At 39.3% G+C, this 16,693-nt stretch overlaps 1 non-coding gene across 1 annotated transcript; it reads left to right on the forward strand.

Moving 5' to 3' along the window:
• Positions 1–10,633: 10,633 nt before the first annotated feature.
• On the forward strand, positions 10,634–10,739 carry LOC112086921. Its single transcript, XR_002899775.1, has one exon. It is a non-coding gene; the product is annotated as a small nucleolar RNA R71 (small nucleolar RNA).
• The last annotated feature ends 5,954 nt before the right edge of the window (positions 10,740–16,693 follow it).

A 16,693-nucleotide genomic window follows, 5' to 3' on the forward strand; every position in this document is an offset into this window, starting at 1 on the left:
ATGGTTCGAGAGTTAGGTTTAAGAAGATTGTAGCGTGTTAAGCATTTTTAGTGTTTTAAGTTTTTTAAGACTGTTTAGAGTTTTACGGTTTTATAATAGGTTAAGTGTTAAAGTTTTCTATCCATCAAAAGGAATGCATTAAATGTTCAACCATAAAACTTAAACTACCATTACTTGATATGATATCTGAAACGAAAGGCAGTCTTTAACATAACCTAAACTAACCTAACTCTGCACCAAACACACATTAATGAACAACTAGCTTTCATTCATAAAACGGAAAAGAAAAGAGATGAAATACCTTGTCAACCATGCGTATAGAAAGCCTTGTCCGCGTTGTTGTCCCATCATATTTAGGACAGGCATATAGGACCCTTGGGAAAAAGAAAAACGTTAACGTTAGCAACTACAAGAAAACATTAAGTATTTAACAAGAAGTACAAGGAATCATTAATGTTACCTTGCTCGAAGATACCCTTTCACCTCGCATCTGTCCTTCCATAGCCCTAATCAATGTCCAAACAACAACCAAAAGCAAACCATTCCAAGTTCTTCCATTCAATCGATAACACAATAACCGAAACAAGCAAATAACCAAACGACAACCGCAAGCAATACCAAGTCATACCATACAATCGTTAACCATTGTCTTTACCTAAAATAGCAACTAACCATACCGGTTCTACCATAACACAAATGTTGTAAGATAAAAGAACATAGCCGCATAACACTTAGCAACTTAATAAGCCTACTTAAACATGTAGGAAATCGCTGCAACAACACATAAAAAACATAGTAACATGTAGCTGTCACCTTGGTTAGCCAGTGCCTCCTTCAATCGTGCAACTTCCCCTTGAATCACTCTTATCTCCTCCTTTAAGAGTGCCATGCTCGTATCCGGCATTCTCTCAACCATTCCCATGTCGCGTCTTTGATTCGAAATCCTTCTCTCCAGGATGCCAATTTGCTCCGTGACTGCCTCGTCCCAGAACTTGAAGATATGCTCCCGAGTTCCCTACATAAGAACAAGCGATCGATACTAAACTCAGCTTCAACAAATACATAATGCAATAATATGGAAGTATATTAACTTTTCACTCTTACCTCTTCTAACCATGCAGGACAGCTGTAGTATTGGCGGCCTGGAGTCCTAACCGCCTCAGCAGACATGCCTCCTAGCTCGATCACTCAACCACAGAAGCACTTCTCCGGGATGCTGATTGTCGTGTCAACTACGTGAGGGAACAAGTTTTACCCTTAACAAAACAAATGAAAGCTGCAAGTGCACAGCTAATCAGTTGTAGTATTTAGGGATCGAATCGACAGAGATTTGTGTGCCTGGTATTCTTCTACGGTTTTTAACTTTATGTCTAGACTAGATTGATTTTTAAAGGCTGGTTGTTTGTCACAAATTAAACTAAAACAAAAGAAAGCAAATAAATCTATCCTAAAAAGCAAGTAAAGAAATCGAATGAAAGACAATAGAACAAGTAAAATATCGAATGAAAGACTAATAAGGCAAGTAAATATCGAATGAAAGACTAGTGAAGCAAGTAAATATCGAACTAAGGAAATTGAAATGCAGGTCTAAGTAAGCAAAAAAAATCGATGGAATTGTAAACTATGGCTAAAAACGCTGAGCTTTTGGGAACTCTAATGGATCATAATCGGTTTTAACACTAAGGTAGATAGATTGGGATTGACAGATAACGATATATGGGTTCTAGAGCTAGAGTATGGCGGTATGACTGCGTCACTGTCGTGATCATAACCAACTGTTTCTCGCAACCCTGACCAGTAGGTTTCCACTCTGGCCCTGGAAGGGAGATAACGCAAGAGCTGCACAAGACTCGTCAATACTCACAATCTCACCGCAGGTAGGTTTCCACTCCTACGGAAAAATCGCCTGTTTCATTCTAGGGCTGATACTTAATGAAAACTTTCGCAACACTAACTATCTAGATTAGATACTAGGTGATCAATCAAGCGTACCTGCAATAAGAACAAGAATAAACAGAGAACAGGTCGAAATCCCAGATCTATAAACCTAGATGTCTTAATCGATTATGAGAGCCCCTTTCGGGAACCCTAAACCCAACTCGGGATCTACTCAGACATGGCTGAGTTCGACATCATCATTGGTTTTAATAAAAGTAATGAAAAACAGTAAAGAAAATAGATAAAGAAAGCTTCTCTATTGAAGAACTCGGACTTGAACAATCTTCTACAATATCTCATAAAAACGGCTAAAGGAAAGGGTTTCTGTAAAGTATGAATGGCTCTCTCTAAAAACGACCTAAATGACATGTATTTATAGTCTTCAATACTCCATGGTCTCTAGGGTTCCGGAATTGAGGCTGAGAATGACTTTGGGCTTCAGATACATGGGCTTTAATTCAGAGCTTGATTGCCGCGGTCGGGAGTGTCGTGACCGCGGGGATTGGCTTGTTGGCCGCGGTCGAGAAGTTTCTGACCGCGGGAAATAGGTTGATCACCGCGGTCGCGTGACTTGCTGGCCGACTTCAAGTGGCTCCGGGGCTAATGGAATATCTTGAGATCCAACCGTTGGAATGTCTCCAAACCAAGTGCATTTGAAAGCTTGTTGATTCTTCTATAAGTTATCCAATTTTGAGGGTGATCAGACGGTGAGAAGGTCTTCGTCTCTCCATGAGAGTTCTGACGGTCTGCATTTATCCAAAAGAGTCTTTTTGTTCCATTTTGTGCCTCTTTATCCCAAATTACCTGAAAAGTCTTTTAAAATCCGGAAACATAGAAATCCTTTGAAAACCTTTGAAAATGGAGTAAAAACACCTGTAAAAGATATTAAAGTGATCCATAAAAATGGTCAAAATCCGGTGTTATCAACTCCCCCAGACTTAGTCTTTTGTTTGTCCTCAAACAAAACAAAAGCTAAATCTCGGCGAGAGGTTTAAAAATGCAGGAACTAAAAAAAATCTCAGAGACCAAACTTCTAGACCAATATCAATCAGTATGCATCAATCGGGAATAGCCTAAAAAATTCTCACTAGCGATACAGGCATAACTAGTCCGTTAATCCGTCATGCGAAAATCTATTCACTAGGTTCTAACTTCCAGTCAACTAGCTCTTAACATTCATTAAAAATCTCGGTGGTTCTCATCAAAGAAAATCTAGGCAAAGCAGTCTAGGCTAGGTGTCAAAAATGATTATTTTGGGGGTAAGGCTTAAAGTGTTTATGGGTTACCTGAAGATCTGGAGGATGCAGGATATTATGCAAAACCGCAAGAGAGAGTGAAGCTGTTGGTATCCACAGTTTTCAGTCACTTTCTTCTTGTCATAGATTCCTGGTCTTCTTCCTCAGGTTCTCTCCTAACTCCCCCAGACTTAGATTTTTGTAAATCTTTCAAAACCATAGCTCCTTAAACGAATAGTGGTTGCTTATTGCTCCACAAATTTCTACAATCTAAGACTCAATAGGCTTTTTGTTTCCCTTTCTTTTTTCACGTTTTTTTTATTTTTTTATTTTAATTTTTTTTTTTAGGGAAAGGGAACACCTTTAGATATAAAGTCTTAGAGGGCACAAAATTACCAGTTAATATCTGTCTTGTAAAGCTTTATGATGTTTCTAATACTCTTCCTTCCCAATTCCATTCAGTCTTCTTTGTGAGTGACTGAAAACTGCGTCGCTCCTTTTCTCTCCGACGTTTTTGGACATATCTGCTGATATAAACTAAAGAGAGAATGCATGAGGATTGAAAACAAGGGTTTTGGGTTTAGGGTATGGTACCAGATAAAGATAAACTGGTCATCTAAGACGACAAAGAGTGGTAAAAGTGAGGGTAAAAGACGTCCTAGATGTGTATGTCGATGCCTGCCTAAAATCAATGATGAGAAAATTAGATGTCAATATTAAGGTTAAATAGAATGAGCTAGTATATCCTGTCAGAAACAATCTCCATGAATAGAAGTCCTCTGGTGGGAGTTCGTAGTGCAAGTACTCTAGCTACCGCCTAGTCTAGTGCTAACCACACATGAGCTATCATGCATAGTGTAGAAGTGTGCAGGTCTAAATCATTATAGTTTTGCATCAAACATTCCTGAAAAATACTTAATGTCGAATAGGTTACATATTAAAATTTAAAAAGTACTTGGAATTTAAAAGCAAAAGCAAGAAAATGATTAGTACGGATAGACATCCTCCCCCAGACTTAAATCACACTGTCCCCAGTGTGAAAACGTTGGTGAGAAGATGGTGAATAAAAGCGAAATAAAATAAGATAAAAGAAAAGAAAATGATGATAGAACCGCGATGGTAGTGAAGTGCTGATTAATCACTCATCCTCCGATGTGTCGTCTGCGAACTGGTGCTGCTCCTGTAGGAAGGTGACAACGCGCTCAAAGCGTCGTCCCTGTCTCTCAACTCTGCGCTCCAGATCGGAATGAGTGTGCGATGATGTAGATAATGAGGTGTGGCCGGTCGAAACAGATGGCTGAAAGTGAGCACGGGCTGCAGCTGCATCACGCTTCGTCTTGGCCACTATGTATTGGCCAATGGTGAATGGTAGACGAGGTACAGATGACAGAAAATCATCGGATTCCGGAGTCCATCGCGGACGTCCTCCGTTACACAATCTCGGGATAGATGCTGAAGGCAAGCTGACTCGGTGCTCCTCAGTGCCAGTGCAATACTTGTAACCAAACCTGTCTGGATCGAAAGCGGCACGAGAGATAGTGTGATCGCGAGAGAGATAAAGTAGGTCACACCAGACATCGGGAAGTGGCTCATCAGATGAGAAATCGAATCCTACAGCCTGTAGTATCGCTGTAATACCACTCCCGAAAGCTGGAGTAGCGTCCTCGCAACCATGTAAATCATGCTTCACCTTTACCATATTCTGCGTTATGCTCCAGGAAAAACAGGCAAGTCGTGGATCGTCCAAAAATGGGATCTGAAGTGTAATGAGCTCAGTCTTCAAAACACCTCCCATGTTGGCTCTAGAAAAGATCGTGTGTGCTAAGAGTTTGTGCACAACTCTCACTGCTGGATGAGTAAGAAGGGCTGACTTCGATCTCCCACTATCATAGACTCCATGACCCATCTCTCTCCAAAGGTTAAGATCAGGTTCATCATCAAGGTAAATGCCATCAGTGTATGGAAGCTTAAGAGCTTCACAAACCTCAGAAATGGTGAGAGAGTAAGGCTGTCCGCGGATAGAGAATGACAAGATGCCATCTGATGCTCTGGGGTTCCTCCTCTTCGTGTGGTGGAGTGTAATAGTAGCTAAGAACTCACGGACTAGCTCAGGATAAACCAAGAGGTTCAGCTCCATGTAGGGTCTCAGCTTAAGTGCATCGATGTACCAGATCACATCCTCTCTGATTCCAAGCATCTCGAGTGTATGATAATCAATGCAAGGTGTGGGTTTGATGTTCAGCTTCTTGAAATGTCTTGCATAGTCCACTCTCGGGTTTGTCTCCCTCCCAATGTATCGAATCTGTGGTGGCTCATGAGCTGCTCGTGTTTCTCTTGAGTGCTGGAGCAATCTCATCACATAGTTTCTCCTTCTCGATCTGGGTTGGTTCAGCATGTACTCTCCTAGAGTAGCATCATCGGGAATGTCCTCGGAGCTACCACCAGTGCGACGGCTCCTTCGAGATCTGGTTTGGTCCATTTTTCTGCAAAACGAAATGATTCTTGGAAAAAGAGTGAATATGGATACTGATTTTAACACATTAAGATCTGTTATACTAACATTAGTATAAAGAGATTAATTAAAACCATGAGAAAACAGAATTGGTATTAAATCAGAGAAATCAAGTACTTCATGACCAGATTCGGATTTTTGATGTTCTCAACATAGAAATCTTCTAAAAATCGGTTTTTATGAGCAATTTCCATGTAAATTCTAAAGATAACCCAATACTAATCACTAATCCCACAAGACTTAATCAAATCCATCAATTTTGTTGTTCCAAATTCGATTTTAATGAACCATGTAGAATTCAAATTTCAAAAATCTCAATTCCTCTTAACCTAGCTGTTAAAAACGAGTTCACTTTCTTCTTGCCATAGATTCCTGGTCTTCTTCCTCAGGTTCTCTCTTAACTCCCACAGGCTTAGATTTTTGTAAATCTTTCAAAACCATAGCTCCTTAAACGAATAGTGGTTGCTTATTCCTCCACAAATTTTGACAATCTAAGACTCATTGGGCTTTTTGTTTTCCTTTCTCTTTTCACGTTTTTTTTTTTTTTTTTTTGAGAAAGGAAACACCTTTAGATATAGAGTCTTAGAGAGCATGAAATTACCAGTTAATATCTGTCTTGTAAAGCTTTATTATGTTTCTGATACTCTTCCTTCCCAATTCCATTCAGTCTCCTTTGTGAGTGACTGAAAACTGCGTCGCTCCTCTTCTCTCCGACGTTTTTGCACATATCTGCTGATATAAACTAAAGAGAGAATGCATGAGGATTGAAAACAAGGGTTTTGGGTTTAGGGTATGGTACCAGATAAAGATAAACTGGTCATCTAAGACGACAAAGAGTGGTAAAAGTGATGGTAAAAGACGTCGTAGATGTGTATGTCAATGCCTGCCTAAAATCAATGATGAGAAAATTAGATATCAATATTAAGTCCAAATAAAATGAGCTAGTATATCCTGTCAAAAAGAATCTCCATGAATAGAAGTCCTCTGGTGGGAGTTCGTAGTGCAAGTACTCTAGCTACCGCCTAGTCTAGTGCTAACCACAAATGAGCTATCATGCATAGTGTAGAAGCATGTAGGTCTAAATCATCATAGTTTTGCGTCAAACATTCCTGAAAAATACTTAATGTCGAATAGGTTACATATTAAAATTTAAAAAGTACTTGAAATTTAAAAGCAAAAGCAAGAAAATGATTAGTACGGATAGACATCCTCCCCCAGACTTAAATCACACTGTCCCCAGTGTGAAAAAGTTGGTGAGAATATGGTGAATAAAAGCGAAATAAAATAAGATAAAAGAAAAGAAAATGATGATAGAACCGTGATGGTAGTGAAGTGCTGATCAATCACTCATCCTCCGATGTGTCGTCTGCGAACTGTAAGAAGGTGACAACGCGCTCAAAGCGTCGTCCCTGTCTCTCAATTCTGCACTCCAGGTCGGAATGAGTGTGCGATGATGTAGATGATGAGGTGTGGCCGGTCGAAATAGATGGCTGAAAATGGGCACGGGCCGCAGCTGCATCACGCTTCGCCTTGGCCACTATGTATTGGCCAATGGTGAATGGTAGACGAGGTATAGAAGGCAGAAAATCATCGGGTTCCGGAGTCCATCGCGGACGTCCTCCGTTACACAATCTCGGTTCAGCTCCATGTATGGTCTCAGCTTAAGTGCATCTATGAACCAGATCACATCCTCTCTGATTCCAAGCATCTCGAGTGTATGATAATCAATGCAAGGCGTGGGTTTGATGTTCAGCTTCTTGAAACGTCTTGCATAGTCCACTCTCGGGTTTGTCTCCCTCCCAATGTATCGAATCTGTGGTGGCTCAGGAGCTGCTCGTGTTTCTCTTAAGTGCTGGAGCAATCTCATCACATAGTTTCTCCTTCTCGGTCTGGCTTGGTTCAACATGTACTCTCCTAGAGTAGCATCATCGGGAACGTCCTCAGAGCTGTCACCAGTGCGACGGCTTCTTCGGGATCTGGTTTGTTCCATTTTTCTGCAAAACGAAATGGTTCTTGGAAAAAGAGTGAATATGGATGCTGATTTTAACACATTAAGATTTGTTATACTAATATTAGCATAAAGAGATTAATTAAAACCATGAGCAAACAAAATCGATATTAAATCAGAGAAATCAAGTAGTTCATGACCAGATTCGGATTTTTGATGTTATCAACATAGAAATCTTCTAAAAATCGGTTTTTATGAGCAATTTCCATGTAAATTCTAAAGATTACCCAATACTAATCACTAATCACACAAGACTTAATCAAACTCATCAATTTTGCTGTTCCAAATTCGATTTTTATGAAGCATGTAGAATCCAAATTTCAAAAATCTCAATTTCTCTTAACCTAGCTGTTAAAAACGAGTTTTAGATAACCTAAAAGGATAATCTATTGTTCTTAAGCTATTTCCACCATCAATAAACAGAGATTTGGGCTTTTTAAGAAAACCCTAAGTTCTGAAATCAGTTAAAAATGGCGAGTTTGAGGTTCATACCTTGCTGGAATGAGAGATTTGATGGTAGAACTGGAATCAGCTTTGAAAAAGAGTGAGGTTTGAGCCAAAAATCTCTTAAAAAGCTTAAGAATTGAAAAATGTGTTATTTCTCCTAATTCTCCAAATCTTTTGGAAGAGAAGAGAAGAATGAGTTTTGATCCAAAAAGTTTGTTTCTTTTTTTTAAAAATCGTTTTTGTAGCAAAAACAAAAAAATTTGGAAATTTTTAAGTTTACGGGAACTTACCTTTCTTGTTTGCACATTAGGAAAGTTTAAAACTTACGGAGGATCTTTTTGGGTTTTACCGGGAATATTTCGGAAAACACCGGGAATCACCAGGTAATACCAGGTAACACCGAAAAGCGGCAAAAATCCGCGGCGTCACCTCAACGACCAACAGCCGCGGTCAGGAGACGCGCGACCACGGTGATTGAGGGCTCGGCCGCGGTCACATTCACGGTGCCGCGGTCGATGCACCCTTGACCGCGGGTCGGTCAGTCACAACCACGGCTATTCCTTCTGCGGCCTTTGTCCAATTTTCTCGTCTTTGCCGGGCCGAGCAGCTAAAAACCTACCTTGTTCTTCTTGGTTTTTCTAATTTTCTGATTTTTTGTGTTTTTGTTTTATAAAATACCTAAAACTTAAAAGAAAAAAGAAAACATAAATTGTAAAAGGAAAAGAAAACTAAAAGAAAGAGTACCTAAATGGGTTGCCTCCCATTAAGCGTTTTTGTTTTAAGTCGTTTAGCTCGACGTAAGCATGAGGAATCAGGCTGATTTGAATGGCACTCCACTTGATGTGCCTTTATCACTTCCGGTCGCTGGAGGTTTTACTTCTTCTCCTTGAGGAGCCGTCTTCTTTCCTTTACTTTTCTTTTGGACTTTACTATTGTTTAAAACCCTTTTTGTGTTTTCGATCAGCTCCTGGATTTGGTCCTCACTGGTTTCTGTTGCATCTGGTGGAATGATGATCTTGATCTTTGCAAATGCTTTCGGTTTCTCCATTTCTTTCTCTTTTGGCCTGTTTCCTTTGCTTGGAAAATCGTCTAAGATAGTCGGAAAGTACCTTTTTCGATCCACATTGAGGAAAACAGCATTCCGGTTTGCGTGATCGATTACTGCTCCTACTGTAGCTAGGAATGGTCTCCCAAAAATGAGTGGCCTCTCCTTGTCTTTATCCATTTTCAAGACTTGGAAATCTGTTGGAACGATTTTGTCTCCCACTAGAACTTGTGGATCATGAATCGCCCCTTCAGTATATTTTTGAGATGAATCTCCAAAAATAACCTTAACCGTCGATGTCTTTAAGGTTTTACTGCCCAATTTTCCGGCAAACGTTTTAGACATGATGTTGACATTGGCTCCGGAATCGCACAGGCAGTCTGTAAACTTGATTCCTGAAATGAAACATTGGAAAACAAAACGTCCTGGATCATCGGCTTTTGTAAGCCTTTGAAACGGTGATCGTTCAGGTACCTTAAACGGTGACTGCTTGGGGTCGATATCCTTGTACAGTGGTACAAAGATTGGGGTTTCTTCTTTCTTTCCATCGGTTCCGGCCTCTTCTTCGGGCAATGTGGTTATGGCGTTGCAAAACTTCTTAGGGTTATCTTCAACTCTTCATGGAAGAACTCCACTTTGCCTCTTCATAGAGTCGGCTGTTTGGGCGACTTGCACGTCTAGCTTTTTGACGTGCGAAGATAAAGATTCAAACTTACCATTTAGATCATTGTACGTGCAGTCAACTTTCACGTTCACGTCTTCAGATGCTTTTTCGTTCGTCATAACGAGCTGTTGGATAGACTGTTCAAGTCTACCAATTTGTGAAGCTAGCTGGTTCGTCGTGACTCCCTGCTGCTGTACAAATTGATTGTTAAAACCCGTACCTTGGTAGTTATATGGCTGTCTTCCTCCAACGTTTCCACCTTGAAACTTGTTTTAGAAGGATTTTTGCTGAGGTGGGTAGTACTGGTTTTGAGGATTCTCCATATTTGGATTGCGGTAAGAGAGATTGTTGTAATTTGCATTCCGGAAGTTGTTGTTGAAGCTATTGTTGGAGCGATTTTGATATGGCACCAGTGCTCCTACGTAGTTCACATCTTCTTCTTGAAAGACTTGATTAATGTGATCGATATCACTAGGTCCTTCATCTTCTGCGCCATTGTTGGTCTCACAAGCATGGATTGGGCGATTGTTATTCTTCAGAAGCTGGCTCACCATGTTCTTCAACTCGGTTATCTCCTTGTTGTCTGTTCCGGCTTGCTTCATCAATCGATCGTATTCAGGACAGTCATTGCTATTGGCTTGAGCCAAATTTTCGATGAGAGGTCTTCCTTGGGTTATCGTCTTTTGTCCAAAATCTCCATTGCTAGCTGTATCAAGTGAAAGTTTGTATTTCGGTTGCATACCTCGGTAAAACTCCTTAAAACGCTCCCAGGCTTGATCCATGAAATCCATGGTGAGGGCAATCACGTTCATACTCCATAAAACGCTCCCAGGCTTCATAGAAAGATTCAGTTGGCCCTTGTTGAAAGTTTGAGATCTTCGTTCTCAACTGATTTGACCTTAACTTAGTAATCGATCCTGCAGGAAAAGACTTCAACCAACAGTGAGCTTTATCTACTAGTGAAAAAGGGAACAACTTACACTTTAAATAGTCTGGTGGAACTTGGTTCGTTCTCATCATGCTGCAAATTTCTTCAAAGAGTTCGATATGGTCCATTGGGTGTTCAGAAGGAACTCCATGGAACTGGTTTTGCTTCACCAATGAGATTATTTGAGGCTTGACCTCAAACTCATTCCGGTTTGGAAATAGTACTTGAATTGCAGATCCATTCTGAAAATTTTGATTAGGTGCATCAAAATCAGCTATGCGATGGTTCCTTGCTTTTTTTCAGTGTTGATTTGTTGGCGGAATGGGGCGGTGAATGCGTTCATTCGGCTGCATTGCTGGGTGGTCACCATCGGCGGCATTGATGGGTGGATCAAGGTCTTCACGTCCTTCTCTCTCTCGGTTCTGGTGGTTTCTTGGAGGAACCTCGTCCTCCTCTCCATCTTGTCGAGCTTGATCACCTCCTCTATGATCATTCTCTTCGTTTTCTCCATGTTCGGACCCTTCTTGGTCCATATTTAAATTTCGATTAACAGGATCTCCAGGCTGGTCGTCGTTGGCCATTCCTTGCGTTCGTCTAAGTCTTCGAAGTTCTCTTTCGTGTCTGTCTATCTCGTCTAGAATTGGAATATCTCCTGCAGGTCTACGCCTGGTATTCATGCAATTCAGAGAAAAACAAAAGAAGGGAAAGATAGTTCAGAAAAACTTTAAGAAAGAACTAGAGATCAGGTGTCTAAAACAGAAGTTAAAACAAGAAAAATAGCAAAAGGCAGCGAAACAAATCCCCGGCAACGGTGCCAAAAACTTGATGTTCGTGTAAACTGCGTGAGGAAACAAGTTTTACCCTTAACAAAACAAATGAAAGCCGCAAGTGCACAGCTAATCAGTTGTAGTATTTAGGGATCGAATCCACAGAGATTTGTGTGCCCGGTATTCTTCTACGGTTTTTAACTTTATGTCTAGACTAGATTGGTTTTTAAAGGCTGGTTGTTTGTCACAAATTAAACTAAAACAAAAGAAAGCAAATAAATCTATCCTAAAAAGCAAGTAAAGAAATCGAATGAAAGACAATAGAACAAGTAAAATATCGAATGAAAGACTAATAAGGCAAGTAAATATCGAATGAAAGACTAGTGAAGCAAGTAAATATCGAACTAAGGAAATTGAAATGCAGGTCTAAGTAAGCAAAAAAAATCGATGGAATTGTAAACTATGGCTAAAAACGCTGAGCTTTTAGGAACTCTAATGGATCATAATCGGTTTTAACACTAAGGTAGATAGATTGGGATTGACAGATAACGATATATGGGTTCTAGAGCTAGAGTATGGCGGTATGACTGCGTCACTGTCGTGATCATAACCAACTGTTTCTCGCAACCCTGACCAGTAGGTTTCCACTCTGGCCCTGGAAGGGAGATAACGCAAGAGCTGCACAAGACTCGTCAATACTCACAATCTCACCGCAGGTAGGTTTCCACTCCTACGGAAAAATCGCCTGTTTCATTCTAGGGCTGATACTTAATGAAAACTTTTGCAACACTAACTATCTAGATTAGATACTAGGTGATCAATCAAGCGTACCTGCAATAAGAACAAGAATAAACAGAGAACAGGTCGAAATCCCAGATCTATAAACCTAGATGTCTTAATCGATTATGAGAGCCCCTTTCGGGAACCCTAAACCCAACTCGGGATCTACTCAGACATGGCTGAGTTCGACATCATCATTGGTTTTAATAAAAGTAATGAAAAACAGTAAAGAAAATAGATAAAGAAAGCTTCTCTATTGAAGAACTCGGACTTGAACAATCTTCTACAATATCTCATAAAAACGGCTAAAGGAAAGGGTTTCTGTAAAGTATGAATGGTTCTCTCTAAAAACGACCTAAATGACATGTATTTATAGTCTTCAATACTCCATGGTCTCTAGGGTTCCGGAATTGAGGCTGAGAATGACTTTGGGCTTCAGATACATGGGCTTTAATTCAGAGCTTGATTGCCGCGGTCGGGAGTGTCGTGACCGCAGGGATTGGCTTGTTGGCCGCGGTCGGGAAGTTTCTGACCGCGGGAAATAGGTTGATCACCGCGGTCGCGTGACTTGCTGGCCGACTTCAAGTGGCTCCGGGGCTAATGGAATATCTTGAGATCCAACCGTTGGAATGTCTCCAAACCAAGTGCATTTGAAAGCTTGTTGATTCTTCTATAAGTTATCCAATTTTGAGGTTGATCAGACGGTGAGAAGGTCTTCGTCTCTCCATGAGAGTTCTGACGGTCTGCATTTATCCAAAAGAGTCTTTTTGTTCCATTTTGTGCCTCTTTATCCCAAATTACCTGAAAAGTCTTTTAAAATCCGGAAACATAGAAATCCTTTGAAAACCTTTGAAAATGGAGTAAAAACACCTGTAAAAGATATTAAAGTGATCCATAAAAATGGTCAAAATCCGGTGTTATCAGATGCCGAACTTGGCATCTTCTAATACCCAACTGAAGTCCTCAATATATTCGTCATCAGAAGATGGATCGCTGTAGCTAATGGGCATCCTGTATACATTAAAGAAAACAACTAAATAAGTCCAACAAAACTAGATACCATGGTTTACATCATAAGAAATACAGTACTATAGTCTATATCGCCGGTTTATGAAAACAGATTCAAAACACAGAAGCTAAAACGTTTCAAGGAAACTTATTGATCAATATAGCCGAGACAAACAGAAGCATTTGATGTAATCAGTTTTAAAATTTGAAAAGATAAAGACAAATACGCATTAACCATTCGAGCATCACGTTTACTAAACCTAATTACAACGAACCCATGTTTGAAAAAGAAAAGAGAGGAGATCGCATTAACGATGCTCGAATCACAAACGGAAGATGAAAACAAAAGAGAAGACAGTTCAGTCGATTAAACGTATTATTCAATCACAAAAACTAAAACATTGCATCGTAAACCCTCAATTTTAAAAAGAAAACAAACCCTAAAATTTTCCCCAAATCGATTAAACACTAAAAGCAAAGCGACATAGTGAATCAATTTCAAATAACCGAGAAAGAAGATCATATTCTTGCCGATTCAATCACCTAGACACTACTACTGAATCGATTAAACCCAAATTTCATTCCATTCGACGAACCCTAGATTTTCCCCCAAATTGATTCAAACCCTAAATTCGATTTAAAGAACGAAAAAACCCACCAAATCTGATTGCTACGAGGTCGGAAATCTTACCTTGCTCGTCGCGCCGTGCCGATGAAACAGCTTCGTCGTCTCAGCGGTCAAATTCGCCGGTGAAACGATTCGTCGGTGACATAAAGAGACCAAGGGGAAACACAACTTCTCTCTCGAAAACAAAGTGGCATGGGCAAAAAAAGAATGAAAAAATTAAAACACTTTCCTCCAAATTCCAGCTACTCACCATCCGCCACGTCACCAACGATACTCGCTTGAGACAGGCTCGTCGGTCTCATCTAAAAGAGACGGTCCGTCCAGATTATTCGGCCCAAAGTTTTTTTTTAATTGCAAAATAGCCTTTCGGGCCCACCGACGTACCGCAGATACCGCGTTGGAGATGGTCTAACAGTATATAACTAGCGTAGGATATGCTCGTGAAAGATGCGTACTATGATGAGATTTTATACCTAAAAACTAATACACTAATGCTGACTACTACAAACATTTTACAAGCTATAACACAAAAATCTTAATACAAAACACATAAACAAAAAGTTTAGCAAAAGCAAAACATGTATCTTACTTGGGAACATGTGGAGACTTTCCACGATTTGCCTCGACCAACACGACACAAGCACTTCTCCTCCACTAGTTCAAGATAGGTTACTGGAGAACTGCTCTAAGTTGTCGGTTACTTGATTCACTGTAGAGATCCTTTCTTGTTGCCCAAATCACCAGCTTTGCCAGAAACCAACTAACGCCCCTACCATTGGATGTTGGTTTGAAGGATTTGTCTCCAATAGCAAGGTGGCTGAAAAACAGATAGTACAAATCAGTGGTTCTTGAAGTTTAGTCATTGATGAACATATAGCTCAAGAATCGATTAGTTCCGAATAGATTCGGACAAATTACCGTAAAATAAGAGAGATGTCTTTGGAAAAGAAATGGCTCAACTTCAAAGAAAGAAAGACATATGCCTAGCTGCGAGGCGAATGAGGCACAGGTCTTAGGCTACACATTACATAGAATTTATAAATTCCAAAATAAAAGTTTGAAATTTATGAAGTAATTTGCAATATTTTGAATTAATGTAGCTAGGTATATACTCCCTCTGTTTCAAAATATAAATTATTTTGGGATTGATTTTATATCTCAAAATATAAGTCGTTTTCGATTTTCAATACAAATGTTTTTTTTTTTAATTCCACTTTTATTCATACTCTTACAGCTAATTAATTAAGCATGAACATAATATATATAATACATTAATAAATGGTATAATGGAAAATTAAACTTTTTTTAATATGTGTGAAAAAACTTTAAACAACTTATATTTTAAAATAGAGGGAGTATAATTGGTTTCCATTGAACTTTTTTTTTGTTTAGTAGAGATAGCAAAACCATGTGAATGATGTCTAAAGATCCCCAAAATCACAAATGAAGACACCAGATGAGCAAATGAAGTCCGCCCTTTGTTTGTTTGTCCCGCAGCCACCAACCCTTTGCTTCATGCCATTTTTGTCAAAAACTTGTGTATCAACATATTTACATATCAACATATGATACTGTAATCAATGCAAGTTTGTAGAATTATAAGCATTGAAGTTGAAAGATCCTTTAATTTTTCTATGAATTTGGTGCTCATAAATCACTTCAAGATAGATTCAAAGTTTTGTCCAACTATTATAGATAGAGCATTAGTTTTTGAGATGTAAATCTTTTCATATGAAGCTGCGAAGAGTGAGTCGTTGGATTTGCATGATTCTACAAGGCGATTAAAAGCATATTAACTCCAGTTTGGGTACTCCAAACTCATCTACAAAAACCAAAAACAAAGCGAAGATATGACACCAAAAGTCTAAACCTGGATATACACAAAAGAAGAGGAGAAAAAACACATGCCAAGTCTATATTTGTTTGTACGAGTGAGAATTAGAGATGTACAATCCCTTATCTTTTGCTAATCTTATGATCTGCGGAAGATCCATAAACAAATTCCTTAGCCAAATACAATTTTGATTTGATTGATTCGGGCCATTATCCGGTCTGATATAATTCCACCGTTTATCAGTGTCTGATACTTTGGTGAGTAAATATGTTTTATAGTCCATACTAAACCTGGTTCACACTCAATTCACAAGGTTCAATCCATCCACAGTTTTAAGAAATTTGGAGTTAATAGGAGAGGAAAATAAACTATTAAAACAGAGTAGAGCTTGCTGACTAGCTCCATGTACTACACAGCAACTTTAGGTTGCCTCTAGAAATTTGGTATTTTTGTTTCTTAAATAGATGTTTCTATATAGAGAAAGGAGCATAAACAGTTGACCAATTTAGTAATGTTTTTAAAACCGGACCGCTGACCGAACCGGGAGAACTTTTGGGTTCATGGGTTAATATGGTTAGACTAGGTTCAACCGGGTTTGATAAATTTTTTTCAAATAATTGTATATGGATTTAGAAAAAAAAAACAAAAAAGTAAAAAAGTATTGATTTAAGTTTTTTAGTTGAATTCGGTTTGATACGGTTCTATCGGTTTACCTAATATCCAATTTTAGACGGTTCAATCCGGTTTTCAACTCAACCCGGCTACACTTCTGGTTTGTGGTCCAATCTGGTCTGACCGCCGGTCCGGTCCGGGTTTAAAAACACTGAATTTACGATAACTTTTATCCTGAAATAATAAATAATAATCTTAGTGTACTTAATAGTTGCCGAAAAGAAAAG

Source organism: Eutrema salsugineum, unplaced genomic scaffold (genome assembly GCF_000478725.1).
Source record: "Eutrema salsugineum unplaced genomic scaffold, Eutsalg1_0 scaffold_2, whole genome shotgun sequence".
Classification (NCBI taxonomy): Eukaryota; Viridiplantae; Streptophyta; class Magnoliopsida; order Brassicales; family Brassicaceae; genus Eutrema; species Eutrema salsugineum.